This window comes from Muntiacus reevesi, chromosome 7, assembly GCF_963930625.1.
Source record: "Muntiacus reevesi chromosome 7, mMunRee1.1, whole genome shotgun sequence".
Lineage (NCBI taxonomy): Eukaryota > Metazoa > Chordata > Mammalia > Artiodactyla > Cervidae > Muntiacus > Muntiacus reevesi.
Window position 1 is genome coordinate 1 of NC_089255.1, and position 14190 is coordinate 14190.

The window sequence follows — 14190 nt, forward strand, 5'->3', positions numbered from 1 at the left end:
ACCTTTCTCTCCCGCCCCACCCCCCCTAAATGTGCTCAGAAGCAAACACAGCTTCTCATTCTCAGATAAAATCTGAAAACAAAGCTTCTCCTGAACATTCTGAAGCAACATGTTAAATTATATAATTTCATTGATAATACTACCTTTAAAAATCATTATTTCTCATCATACATTCTCTCCTAAGAATTTGGAGACTGAGCAGGCTATTGCTATATAAACTAAACTCTTCAATTTGTTAGCCTTTTGTTATGTGAAGTATCTGAATAATTTTTGCAGACTGAAGCAGAGGACACAGATGGAGGAACTTTGTCACAGCAACATAATGCTGGCCCACCGCTGCCTGTTTCATCTGAGTATGTGTTTGTTACTATCTGTTGTTTATTGTGAAAAAAAAGTAAACTTTCAATTGAGCAGGAAGGAATGCTGCCCAGTGAGGAGTCCAGATTACTGTCCATAGCTGACAACACTCAGAGCACCGATCTGTGTGCCCAGTGTGTTACAGAGCTTCTCAATGAAGTAAACTTGGTCCCCTTTATGGCTCTTTGGCTTTTCTTTGCTCTTGTAATCACACAAATGCAGTCAATTTTGATGTTTGCTGGTAGGAAGTTGCATTTGAATTGTAGTGTATTTCTCAGAAATCACAAAGCACATTTCAGGACCCAGTTCTACAAAGGACGTTATTTTGAGTGATAAAAATGCAACCTCAAAAAAATATGTTTATGTTGGAAACCACTCTAGAATAATTAACTATTTGGACAGTGTTAGTTGATATATCAAATTTTAGTCATTTGTGTATACCGAGTGGATTAAAGTTAAAGGTAAATGCACCTGAAGCTTGTACTAACTATTCTGTTTTGTATTTCTGAACAGGAAAGATATGATCCGCCAGATGATGATTAAAATATTTCGCTGCATTGAGCCAGAACTGAACAACTTGATTGCATTAGGAGACAAAATCGATAGCTTTAACTCCCTTGACATGCTAGTCAAAATGAGTCGCCATGTGTGGACTGCACAGAACGTGGACCCCGCTTCTTTTCTGAGCACTACACTGGGAAATGTTTTGGTGACTGTCAAAAGGAACTTTGACAAATGTATTGTAAGTTGGGTATTTTTTTTTTCAGTAACTTAGAACTCTTAACCATTGCAGAGTATCTGTGTGTGTGTGTGTGTGTGTGTCTCTGTGTGTGTGTGTGTGTGTGTGTGTGTGTGTGTGTGTGTGTGTTTCAAAGACTTCTGGCTTCCCACCAGGGGACCTACTGTTCCTGTCCCCACGCCTTGCAGCAGGGTATTGGCTGAAGTGTCCAGGAGCAGGCTAGTGCCAAGTTGTGTCCCGTCTACACTGTGAACCATGGCCAGTCCTGGAGTGGCTGACACAGAGGCAGCAGCGATTACACCCGAGATCCACTAAGTAACTGAAATCCCAGGTGACCAATTAGTGACCATAGATTTAATGAAGCAACTGAAACTTGAATTTATTGTTTTTCTTCTTTTAATATATCACAATAGGGTAATTAATATTTGGGTTATTTTAATTGATTAAAGTATTTTTTTCAGTTCAATAGCTTTAATCATATTGCTTTAAGAATAAATTGTTCTTATGACAACTTTTGGTAGTTATCATTTTTCTCCTAATAGGGAAAAAAATCATTAACTTTATTTTTTCTGTTAGGTTTTGGTAAGCTTATAGATATGAAGAGGATTGGGCCAGGTTCTAAAAAGAGTTTCATTTTATGAATATATTTAGTATTAATATGTAAAAATAGGTATTTATCATCTGAATTATTCTACTATGTAACCTCTAAGTTAAATCCAGTGCTTGAATAGCCATAGAATAATGAGTGAGTGAAAGTCACTCAGTCATGTTTGAGTCTTTGTGACCCCATGGTCTGTAGTTTGCCAGACTCCTCTGTCCATGGAATTATCCAGACAAGAATACTGGAGTGGGTAGCCATTCCCTCCAGGGGATCTTCCCAACCCAGGGATCGAACCCAGGTCTCTCGCTTTGCAGGCAGATTCTTTACCGGCTGAGCCACCAGGGAAGCCCATAGAATAATGAGAGAATAATAAAAATATTAAGGGTGATTAAAATCCACTTCATCTTTTATACTTTTTAAAAATAATGCTTACTGATTTCTGAAAGTTTAAAAGCCATCCGTAGAAACGTAAATGTCACCTCAACAGACTTGTTAACCCTCCTTCCCCACCAAATGATTGCACTGGCATTTGAAATATTATGAAATTTGGCCACTTATCCTCTTCCCTGCCCAGCTTTCTTCAGAAGTGATGATAAACCTGTAAGGTCTGATTGTAAGCTGATTGCCAAAAAGAAAATAAAGAATTACTAAAGTCTAAGATAATGAGTCCTATGTGACATAGAATAAGAATAGCTAGAACATTAACCATGAGAACACTGTACATTTTTAGAATATGAAGATTTTCTTGCTCTTATCAGTGAATAAAGCTAGTATATAAAACTTTAATATAATACCTCTCAATCCAGTTGAATGTAATTGTTAGAAGTGTAAGATATAATAGTGTCAGGGAGATGTAGACATGGGTTCAAATGAAGTGCTTAGCACATTGCCTGGTACAGAATAAGAGCTTGTAACTAATTGCTTGTAATGGTGATGATGATGATGATGATGATGACAGTAATGAAAGTGAAAGTAAAGTCGCTTAGTCGTGACCGACTCTCTGCGACCCCATGGACTGTAGCCTACCATGCTCCTCCGTCCATGGGATTTTCCAGGCCAGAGTACTGGACTGGGTTGCCATTTCCTTCTCCAGGGGATCATCCCGACCCAGGGATCGAACCCAGGTTTCCCACATTGTAGGCAGATGCTTTACCATCTGAGTCACCAGGGAACAATAGTGGTAATTAGTAATAGTTTGCTGAAGAATGTTCGTGTTCCTCTCAAAACTGGGAAGTGAAGAAATTTAGTTAAATTAACCTAGACAAAGGTATAAAGTCGTGTTTTTTCCCTAAATTGCATGTATTTCTAAAAGATGGACCTTGTCACTAAAGGGAAGAGGATGGTTCCTTCTGTTGGTTATCATCAATCTGTTTCTTAATTTAAATCAAGTCTTTTCACAGTGTCGTCAGTTGTGTGTGCTCAGTAAGTGTTACATGTTTTTGGTACTTGGGACAAGATCTGGACCTAAAGCATACCTTGAAAGAGTAGTGAATGGTTCTCTGTGTATTGAGCCAAAGAATGAATGTCAGACAACTGCAGAAAGTGGAATAGATGGTATCTGAGTTTAGTACTTTCATCTGGTGGCCAAGCCCAAAGTGTTCTTCAAGGAACGGGGCTAAAAAGATTAGCCTGCCAAGAACTAGGGATAAAATTAGAAACATATCAAGTACTACCAAGCTGGACACTGCACTCCAGTACATTTCTTACCTGCATTTACTTTGCTTTTCAGGATTCCTCACACTACAGTGATGTGGTTTTGTACCCTTTAACCTTTGAAAATGGTATGATCTGGGTGTCTCTGCCTCATTGTATAGTCTTGCCTTCTTTGTCATAGATTAATTAACCGTATAAGGATGGGTTTATTCCTGGGCGCTCTGTTCTGTTAATGTACATGTCTGTTTTTGTACCAGTACCATATTGTTTGATGACTGTAACTTTGTAGTATAGTTTGAAATCAGGGAGCATAATACCTCTGATTTTGTTCTTCTTTCTTGAGCTTGCCTTGGCATTACGATCTTTTGTGTTTCCATACAGGTTTTAGAATGATTTGTCCAATTTGGATTCCTTTTATTTATTTTTCCTGTCTGATTGCTATGTCTAGGACTTCCAATACCATATTGAACAAAAGAACGGTTACTTTTCTAATCTCTACATGTCATATGGTTTTCAGGTTATACCCCCAGAATCTCAGCACAATGAAATTTTAGGTAGGAGTTGAAAATGACTCAACACTTGGGCAGTGTACTTCTTACTGGGAATAGAACTAGATCCCCTGGAAGTACACAGAATCATAATTGATTATTTTGAACCAAAGTGACTATGTTCTGTCTATATGTCTATTTGTTACTTTGTATCCATCTTACACAAGTACTTTGCTATACTGATTTAGAGTGAATGACTAATAGGTACATGGAAAACTATATAATGCAAATCCACAGTAGAAGTACCTGTTCTCCTCTGTGCTCATACCCCCAAAACATAGAACTTCTCTATCCAAACAAATTTTAGGCTGATGAGATTTGGAAATGGTTGTGGTTCTCAACTTGACTATATAGACACCAACCAGAAATAATCTTGAGAGATCCTGTGTGTGCTCTGGTATCTGCTCTGCCCCAAAGTGGGCAATCATTATATACTTACCTTTTATAAATGATAGAAGTGTTCATTGGTTGTTTTTACTTGAAACAAAGACCTGAGGTTCACAAGCTTTGAGTGCATTTTGTTTTGAATAATTTGGATTTTTTCCCTTGATTTTAGTTCCTTCAATGATATCTATGTACTTTTTAATCTCTGGAAATAGTTTTTCATAGTTATCCATATTGTGTTAATCTTTGATTAGTACATGTCCGAAATGTTCTAGGTATTAAATTACATCATGCCTTTGTGGTATATATATTTACTTTTAATTGTACGTTGTTTCTAAGTTGCTTAGCTATTTTTCTCCCTTGCTTTCTGCCTAACTTTAGAGTAACCAAATAAGGCAAATGGAAGAAGTAAAGATCTCAAAGAAGAGTAAAGTAGGAATTCTCCCGTTTGTTGCTGAATTTGAAGAATTTGCTGGACTCGCAGAATCAATCTTTAAAAATGCTGAGTGTCGTGGAGATCTAGATAAAGCATATACTAAACTTATCAGAGGAGTATTTGTTAATGGTAAACTTTTGTTACATTATGAAGAAGTTTTTGGTGGTGGTTTTCCTTATTTCTGGTGTTTTTGGTCAGTTGTTTTCATTATTTCTGATTAAGTTAGAAGTTGGGAGACAGATGTGTTCATTATTTTCCATAGTCTCTAGTCTTTTTTAAGTTTTCTGAAATTAAAGATTTCTTAAATTTGGGACTTCTCTGGTGGTCCAGTGGCTAAGACTCCACACTCCCAATGTGGAGAACCTGGGTTCAATCCCTGGTCAGGGAACCAGATCCCACATGCAGCGATGAAGTCCTGGCACAAGTAAATAAAAATATATATATATATTAAAAATAATAATAATAATAAAGATTTCTTAAATTTGAAAAACAGTGTGTAAAACCCTTTTGTATTTACCAGGAACTACTTATATTTTAGGGTTCATATGGGCTATCAGTATGCAAAGTTGAAATTCATTTTTTAAACACAAAAATGACCTTGTGGATTACATTCGCATTTTAGCAAGAGTCTTCTTGAGCTGATCAACAGTGATGTCTGTATGTGTGTGTGCTTAGTCAGTCAGTCATGTCCGACTCTTTGCAACACCATGGACTGTAGCCCACCAGGCTCCTCTGTCCATGGGATTCTCCAGGCAAGAATACTGGCACGGGTTGCCGTGCAATCAGCCAGGGGATCTTCCCAACCCCGGGATCAAACCCAGGCCTCCCACATTGCAGGTGGTTTCTTTACCATCTGAGCCACCGGGGAAGGTCAAGAATACTGCAGTGGGTAGCCTATCCCTTCTCCAGGGGATCTTCCCGAGCCAGTTACTGAATCTGGGTCTCCTGCATTGCAGGCCGATTCTTTACCAGCTGAGCTACCAGGGAAGCCCAAATTAATGCTAAAATAGTGTAATTCATCATCTAGCTATGTCAGATCACACAGTTAAGTTACAGAAACAGTGTGGATGTGTTTAATTTGAAATAAATGATCTGACTGCATCAATTCAGGAATTTTTAAAACTAAAAAAAATGACCAAAGTAGAATTATCTCAACAGTTAGAGATAATACATTTTTGGTGGAAACAGGTTTAGGGGAAAGATGATAAATTACATGATTGAATGTTTATATGGTTGATATTTCTTTTAAAATTCAAAGTAGCTTTGCTTTGTCTGATTGTAAAGTAGTATATGCTCATTACATACCCCCCAAAATCAGCACACTGACTTTAAAAATCAAGAAGAAACTAAAGGTAATTTGTAATCTCATCATACAAAGGTTAACATTTAATTTTTACCTGTGTGAACTTTTCAGTATATCTCTCTCCCTGACAGACATGCACATATTGTGTGTTCTGTAATTTGAAATGTTTCTCACACCTTACACCCTGTTTGGAACCTGCTAGACTCTGTGATTCTAGTGTCTGTCCTTGTCTCCTGATACAGATAACCGTAGTCACTTCTGATGATTACATAGAGTTCCATCTGTCATTGTTTACTTAGCAGATCTTCTGTTAACAGGCATTTGGTTTGTTTCCAGTTTTCTGTATATTTCTGTATATTGTCCAATGATTTCCCTAGGATCAGTTATTAGAAATAATTCCTGGGTCAGAAGTTTTGTGTCTGTTGAGTTTCTGCCAAATAACCACATAGAAAGATTATACCAGTTTGGTCCTTTGAGTGTTTGGTGAAAGTTTCTGTCACATCTGCCTCAAGACCCAGTATTTCTCGGTATTATCAGTCTTGTTATCCTTTGTTAACCTAGAAGGATATAATTCAGTTTTGCTTATGGTATGTTTTACTGTGTAAGAGCTTCCAAATTATATGTTAAGTTTATTCATCTTTCTCTTTATGACTTCTCAGTTTTGGGCCATTCTTAGAAAGTTCGTACTACCACAGAATTATTTCTTTAATTAGGTTTATTTTTCTTAGTACTTACAATTGCATTCATTTATTTGCCTTTGACATTGTAAGCACTTGAACAATTTAGAATTTTGTTGGCTAAAAGATGTGAAATAGGAATCCAAATTTAGCCATATATATATATTATATATATATATATATATATATATATATATAACTGTTTTAGAATGATTTTTTATTTAGGTTTAGGTCGATCCTTCAATACAGTATGTTTTATTTGATTAAGTCCAGAAATGTGCTTACTTCTTAAAGTTATAAATGAAAAAAATCATGTAATTTTTCCATAGCTAAATGTGGTCATAGTCATACCAGGTCATCGTTACATTTTTTCCATTTTTGTTTTAGTGGAGAAAGTAGCGAACGAAAGCCAGAAGACCCCCAGGGATGTCCTCATGATGGAAAACTTCCACCATATTTTTGCAACACTTTCTCGTTTGAAAATCTCATGTCTAGAAGCTGAAAAAAAAAGAAGCCAAACAAAAAAACACAGATCACCTTCAGTCTTATGTCATATACTCTTTAGGACAACCTCTTGAAAAGCTAAATGTCAGCATATTTTCATTCAGTATTTTTTTCTTGGTTTTGAACCTGTGTTTAGATGTGAGTAACACAACAGACATTTAAATTTGCTCATTCATTGGTGGGTGCAGGAGGATAAGGAAGGATGGACTGAGATATTGAAGCTGCTCAGACACTGCTAGATGTTTTATATACATTATTTCTTTTAATTCTTGTAAACGATGATGTGGGGTAAGATAGCATTATCCTTGTTTTACAAATGAAGAAATTGGAAGTAAATAAAAAGTTATAGTAATTGACAGGTAGCAAAGCAGGGGGATTAACCATAGATTTAGCCTTTTCCATTATACCAGTCTTCCATTTCTTACCTCGTAAATGGCTAACCTTTATCCCTAGCTCAGATGAAGATTTTGAAAATTCTATCAAGATAAAAAGAAAATAAAAAATTGTTTTATTCATTGCCTTTTCTTTATCCTTCCTTTCTTGACTTGTCATTCCCCAGAGCAAATCTGATCTTTAAACATGAGAAATGGTAGTTTTAGAGAACTTTGCAACATAGTAGAAGCTTAAATGGACCCTTCTAACAAATTAGGTCCACAGTGTGATTCGTCATCTTTGTTTTGAAGTTAGAGTCAAATAAAAATTGTCTGTCTGTTGTCAGCAATTCAAATGCAGAACCAGTGCCTTGTAAACTGAAGAACAGGCAGATATTCCTTTAGGGTAAAGGGTCTGTCTCAGACCTAAAGCCTGCATGATGCGTAACTGCAACATAAAGGAACTTCCTTTGAAATCAAATTTAGAGCAGACACATTGATAAATCCTTTATTATGTAACATTGTTAGAGAAGCTCTAGCCAATGCAGTAAGACCGAAACATAAAGACATATGGAAAGAGAATCATACTGCAATGGACTGCCATTTCCTTCTCCACGGAATCCTACCACCCAGGGGTCAGATCCGGGCCTCTTGTGTCTCCTGCTGGCAGGCGGAGTCTGTGACTGCGCCACCTGGGAGGCCCTCGGGCTTACAATCACCTGTGTGTGACATGTGGGAGTTATTTCATCTTGTAAAGTAAAGTAGGTTTTTTAACCTAGTCAAGGTATATATATATATCAAAAAACAGTTTGTTTCCTATATGTTATAATAACCAATTAAAAATCTGTGTAGAAAAATAAATACATTAATTAAAATCTGTGTAGAAAAAAAATTTAAATATCTGGAACAGATTTGTCTAGAAAATTATTATTAAAAATGTAGTAATTTAATGAAGAATAAATAAATAATTGCTAAGAAAATTTTAGAGAATAGTAGAGAGGGGATTTGACTTGTCAGTATTAAATCATGTTGTGCTCAAGTAAAGACTTGCCAATATACATGTTAAAAAACCACTTACACTTAAAAGGCAGCCTGAGAAGAATATTTATAACAGTACAAGAGTCAGGATGCTAAATATAAAAGATCTTTTTAAAATCAGTCAGGAAAGCACTAGGATCCCAATATATAAATGGGTATGGGTTCTGAATGTACTTACTGAGCATATGAAAAGCAGATAAACTTCATTGCTAGCTGAAGAATATTGAAATAAAATGACAAATAAACCTTTCTTACTTTTTTTTTTGGCTACACCACTTGGCATGTGGGATCTTAGTTCCCCATCCCCGTCCGTCCACCGGGGATCCAATCCATGCCGTCTGCATTGGAAGGGCAGAGTCTTAACCACTGGACTGCCAGGAAAGTCCCCCTTTTTCACTTTTCAAAATGACAAAGATTTTTCTTTAATTATGATAATGCTGATGATAGTATGATAAGATTAAATAGTGTCATATACTGCTGACAGAAATATAAAGTAACTGAACTTTTCTGGGAAGCAATTTGTGTATATGAAGAGTCTTCAGAATGCTTAACAATTACACTCCTCAACTGAAGAATTATAGTCCTAGAAATTTATGCTGGACAGTCATCAAAAATGTGGGTAAATACCTATGTATGAAAGTTATTTATAGCTGTATTTATAATAGATTTTGTTTTTGATGAGTAGATTTTGCCAACTTCAAGAGAAAAAGTAAAAAATATTAAATACTTAATACTGAAGGAATGAATAAACATAGTATAGTCATTGGACGGAACATGATGCAGCCATTAAAATTTATACTTTGGGAAAAACATATCAAATATTAAATGGAAAATATAGCATACAAAATTAATCTCATTTTCATACTCACACATCAAAAGACTAGAGGGAATTCTAGTCTTTTGACAGTACTTATCTCTGAGTAGTGTGATAATAGCTGATTATTATTTTATCCTTTATATTTTCACACACCGTCTGATTTTTACACAGTGGATATATACTAGTTTACAATCAGATTTTTTTTTTTTTTTTTAATTTAAGTGGTAGTGAGAGCCGTTCTTAGCCGTTGTTTCTTTTCATTTCCTTGAAGCATTTGTTTGAAGGTGTGGAAGCTCGGGTGGCACAGGGTATAAGAGAGGAGGAAGTGAGCTATCAACTTGCGTTTAACAAGCAAGAACTCCGAAAAGTTATTAAAGAGTCTCCTGGAAAAGAAGTGAAAAAAGGTCTCGATAACCTCTACGAGAAGGTTGATAAACATTTATGTGAAGAGGAGAACTTACTTCAGGTATGCTTTAGTTCTCTTAACCTACCTAGATTGCACATCCTTTTATATATCTATTTTCCCCTAAATATTCCTCTAGAAATGCTATACATTTTCTAATTTTAGTGCAGGAGGAAAGCGCCATATAAAATGCAGACAAGATTAGTAAATTGTGAGGAAAAAAGGAATATTTATACAAGTTTATATGGCTATCTCTGTGTATTTTATCTTTCTGTGGTATCATTTTGAGACATTAAGTTGTTTTGCTTTTGTTTGGGGACGGGTTTTTCATGACTTTCTGTGTTTTGTTTTAGTTTGGAAGGTAGTAAGGGAATGGAATGTGGAGTGATTGTGAGCATGGGAGCCTGGATATGGGTTCATAATCTGCCTCTAGGTAAAACTGCCTGGTTTGGAGCAAGTTAGTTCACCTCTCTGAGCCTCAGTTTCCTTATTTGAAAAGCAGAAATAATACCTGTACTCTCTAGGTGGGCACTAATATTATTGCCATTGCCATTTTATACATGTGAAAATCAGAGCTTGGAGAGGTAGAGTAATGTGACCACGATCCCATAGCTAATGTATGATAGAGTCAGGTTTAAACCTCAGTTAGAGATGAGTAAGAATCACTCTTGATTTTAGCATCATGGAAGGCTTCATGAAGGAAAGCATTTATGTTAGTCTCTGGAAGTCAGATACTAACTTAACAGATAAAATAGAAGTGGCATTCCCAGTGGAAGAAATACTGTGAGCTAAAAGATGAGAAGCAAAAAGTGTAAGTAAAGCTGTTTAGTAAAATAGTCTTAAGCTGACTGTTAGGAATTTAAGGTTTGTGACATTTAGGATTTACAAGGAAAAATCCTCGAAGAAGGCACTCTTTGAGCTGGCAGATAGAAGTGGTGTTCGTTCATAGTACCCGCCCTCACCAGGTTGTCATGAGACTTAAATAGAATAATACGTGCATAAAGCCCTTTGCACTGTGCTGATGTGAAACAAGTCGAGTAAGTGTAGCCTATTGACAGCGCTGCCGTGTCAGTGTGTGTGTGTCAGGTTCTGCCTTGATAGTTGTCTAAGGTTTATTTTCTGATGGGACTGTTCATTTGTTTACTTTTTCTTGACTGAAGTACAGTTGATTTACAGTGTCGTATTGATTTCTGCTTATATCTGTCAGCAATTTAGTTTCCACTTCTAGACTATAGATCCCTTTGACTGCTCATGATTAGTCTGACTCATCTTGGTGTTCTCCATGTCATCAAGAAGTGTTTTGCATCCTTAATTTTAGATAAATTAAACTTTCATCTGCTGTGAAGTTTCGTTTAATCCTTAGTCTTATTTCATACATAGTAGTGCATAGCCACATCTGTGTTGGCTATTGGAACAGATACAATAACAGCTGAAATGTAATAAACATTACTGTGTCAAACACTGTTCTGAGCACTTTACATACATTCACTCATTTAATCTCATTTGAACCTGTGGGGAAGGTATTATTATCACGACCCAGTTTACAGATAAGGAGGGCCTTGAGGCACAGAAGAGTGGTGTAACATACTCAAGGTCACTCGAGGAGTTACGAATCTTCCTTCAGGATGTACATTCTTAACTGTTGTTGTTCAGTCGTTCAGACGTGACTCTGTGACCCTGTGGACTGCAGCACGCCAGGCTTCCCTGTCCTTCACTCTCTCCCAGTTCAGCTCCGTTGCTCAGTCGTGTCCGACTCTTTGCGACCCCATGGACTGCCCAGAGTTTGCTCACATTCATGTCCATTGAGTCGATGATGTTACCTAACCATCTCATCCTCTGCCACCTTCTCCTCTTCCCACCTTCAATCTTTCCCAGCATCAGGGTCTTTTCCAGTGAGTCGGCTCTTCACATCAGGTGTCCAAAATATTGGAGCTTTAACTTCAGCATCAATCCTTCCAATGAATATTCAGGGTTGATTTCCTTTAGGACTGACTGGTTGGATCTCCTTGCAGTCCAAGGGACTCAAGAATCTTCCCCAGCACAGTTCGAAAGCATCAGTTTTTTGGCACTCAGCCCTCTTTATGGTCCAAGTCTCACATCTCTACATGACTACTGGAAAAACCATAGTTTTGACTCTACAGACCTTTGTCAGCAAAGTGAAGTTTTTGCTGTTTAATATGTTATCTAGGTTTGTCATAGCTTTTCTTCCAAGGAGCAAGCATCTTTTAATTTCATGGCTGCAGTCACCATCCACAGTGATTAACTATTATGCTATCCTGCTGCTAAGTCACTTCAGTCCTGTCCGACCCTGTGCGACCCCATAGACGGCGGCCCACCAGGCTCCCCCGTCCCTGGGATCTCAAGGCAAGAACACTGGAGTGGGTTGCCATTGCCTTCTCCAATGTGTGAAAGTGAATTATGCTATCCTAAATGCTTAGAATATGTCTTGACAGTATTTCTACATTCTTGTTATGTATTGTTTCCTCTTGCAGTTTAGCGACTCTCATTTTCATTTTGTAGGTGGTGTGGCACTCCATGCAGGATGAATTCATTCGCCAGTACAAGCATTTTGAAGGTTTGATAGCTCGCTGTTATCCTGGATCTGGTGTTACAATGGAATTCACTATTCAGGACATTCTGGACTATTGCTCCAGCATTGCACAGTCCCACTAAACCTTATAAAAGAAGAAAAGATAAATGAAAAGAAACACTCTGAGTACACCAGACACTATTCAAAAATAACAAGCAACCGTTTTGAGAACTCCGACTTGAAATTTTACGTATTACTTAATGTCAGATAATTGGGTAATGTGTGCATGCTCAGTTGTGTCTGACTCTTTGCAACCCCATGGACTGTAGCCCACCAGGTTCCTCTGTCCATGGAATTTTCCACGCAAGAATACTGGAGTGGGTTGCCGTTTTCTTCTCCAAAATGGATGATGCCATACCACATATATTCAAGAGGAAAACTACCAACCAGTGTGGCAGTTTTATTCACCCAGTAGGTTGTGTACTAACTTAAAGCATTTATCTCATCATAAATGCCTTTATCATTTTTCTACGACTGAACAGAAAATTTTCCTTTATTGTCTCGCTTCTTGTATTTGAGAATGGTTATCCTATATGTAATTCATTGAGAGTTCTTCGGCTTTCAGTAATTCAGTATTGGTTACAAATCACGTAACTACTAAAATACTGTATCGAATTTTTCCTTCTGAATAACTATTGTGTATATGGATAAGGGTCTTGTGAAGATCAGTTGTAAACTTGAATTTTGAGGATCATGTGATTCTGTGTAACAGTCTGAAATACATTTTCCAAAAAGTTGAAATGTGGTAATATTATTCTTAAATTTATCATGTGCTGTCATTTGTATGAAAGCAAGTCCTTATAGAATCAATACAGAAGAATTATTACATGTCATTTATCGTAAAACATAGTCAGTCAGTGGTACTCAGTGAGGACTGAATCACTGCCATAAAGAGACTCGTGTCCTTAATGCATAAACACAAAGACCCTGTCAGTGCAGCGGCTTCACTTTTCTGACATTTATTTTACTTTTGGTTACGTCAGGATCCTCACTGCAGCCTGTGGGCTTCTCTCTAGTTGTGGCGCTCAGGCTCAGGTCCCATGGCCTATGGGATCCCAGTTCCTGGGCTAGGGATCAACCCGCATTCCCTGCCTTGGAAGGCGGATTCTTAGCCACTAGGCTGCTGGGAAAGTCCCTCAGTACAGTTGTAATAGCAAAAAATTGCAAATAATCCAACTTTCCATTAGTAGTAGATGGATAAATTAAGGTGTATTCAATATTTGCCAATAGAGTAGTGAGAATAAGTGAATTTTATCTACAAAAATTACTGCAGATGAATACCAGGAAAATAATGTCAGGTTTAAAAAAAAAAAGTCACAGAATATATATCATATGATTCTATTAATATAAAAGTTCAAAATAAACAGTATTTAGAGTTACAAGTGTTGTATAACTGAGAAAAAGCAAGGAAATGATCATAAAATTCTAGAGTGATTAGGGAGCAGGAAGGGAAGATTATGGTATCTAGCAGGGGCAGGATTTTAAAGGTATGTTATGTTACTTAAACTGGGCAGTGGCTACATGGATTTCATTGTACTATGATACTTGATACCTTACACATACCTTATAAATCTTATTTTATATTAGCTCCACGTTTAATTTAAAAACAAAATCAAACTCATATGTGTGTGTATATTCTTTATTGACATAGGAAAAAACCTTAACATTTGTAGATGATCTGGAGACAAAGAAGATCCAAGGTTGGTTGGATTGCTCGAGGTTCAAGCCAAGTATTTTCAGAGCTGATATTCCACACAACAGTGACCTCC

At 36.9% G+C, this 14190-nt stretch overlaps 1 long non-coding RNA gene and 1 other non-coding gene across 4 annotated transcripts; both read left to right on the forward strand.

Moving 5' to 3' along the window:
* Positions 1 to 62: 62 nt before the first annotated feature.
* Positions 63 to 13600, forward strand: LOC136171923 (uncharacterized). 3 transcript variants are annotated; one of them, XR_010663943.1, is made up of 6 exons: positions 63 to 353; positions 871 to 1099; positions 4664 to 4847; positions 7086 to 7340; positions 9700 to 9894; positions 12352 to 13600. It is a non-coding gene; the product is annotated as an uncharacterized lncRNA (long non-coding RNA). The 3 variants fall into 3 exon arrangements; XR_010663941.1 differs by having other exon boundaries at positions 65 to 353; positions 7086 to 7286; positions 12352 to 13598; XR_010663942.1 differs by having other exon boundaries at positions 66 to 353; positions 7086 to 7286; positions 9713 to 9894; positions 12352 to 13598.
* On the forward strand, positions 5034 to 5106 carry TRNAG-CCC (transfer RNA glycine (anticodon CCC)). The gene has a single exon. It is a non-coding gene; the product is annotated as a tRNA-Gly (tRNA).
* Positions 13601 to 14190: the final 590 nt, after the last annotated feature.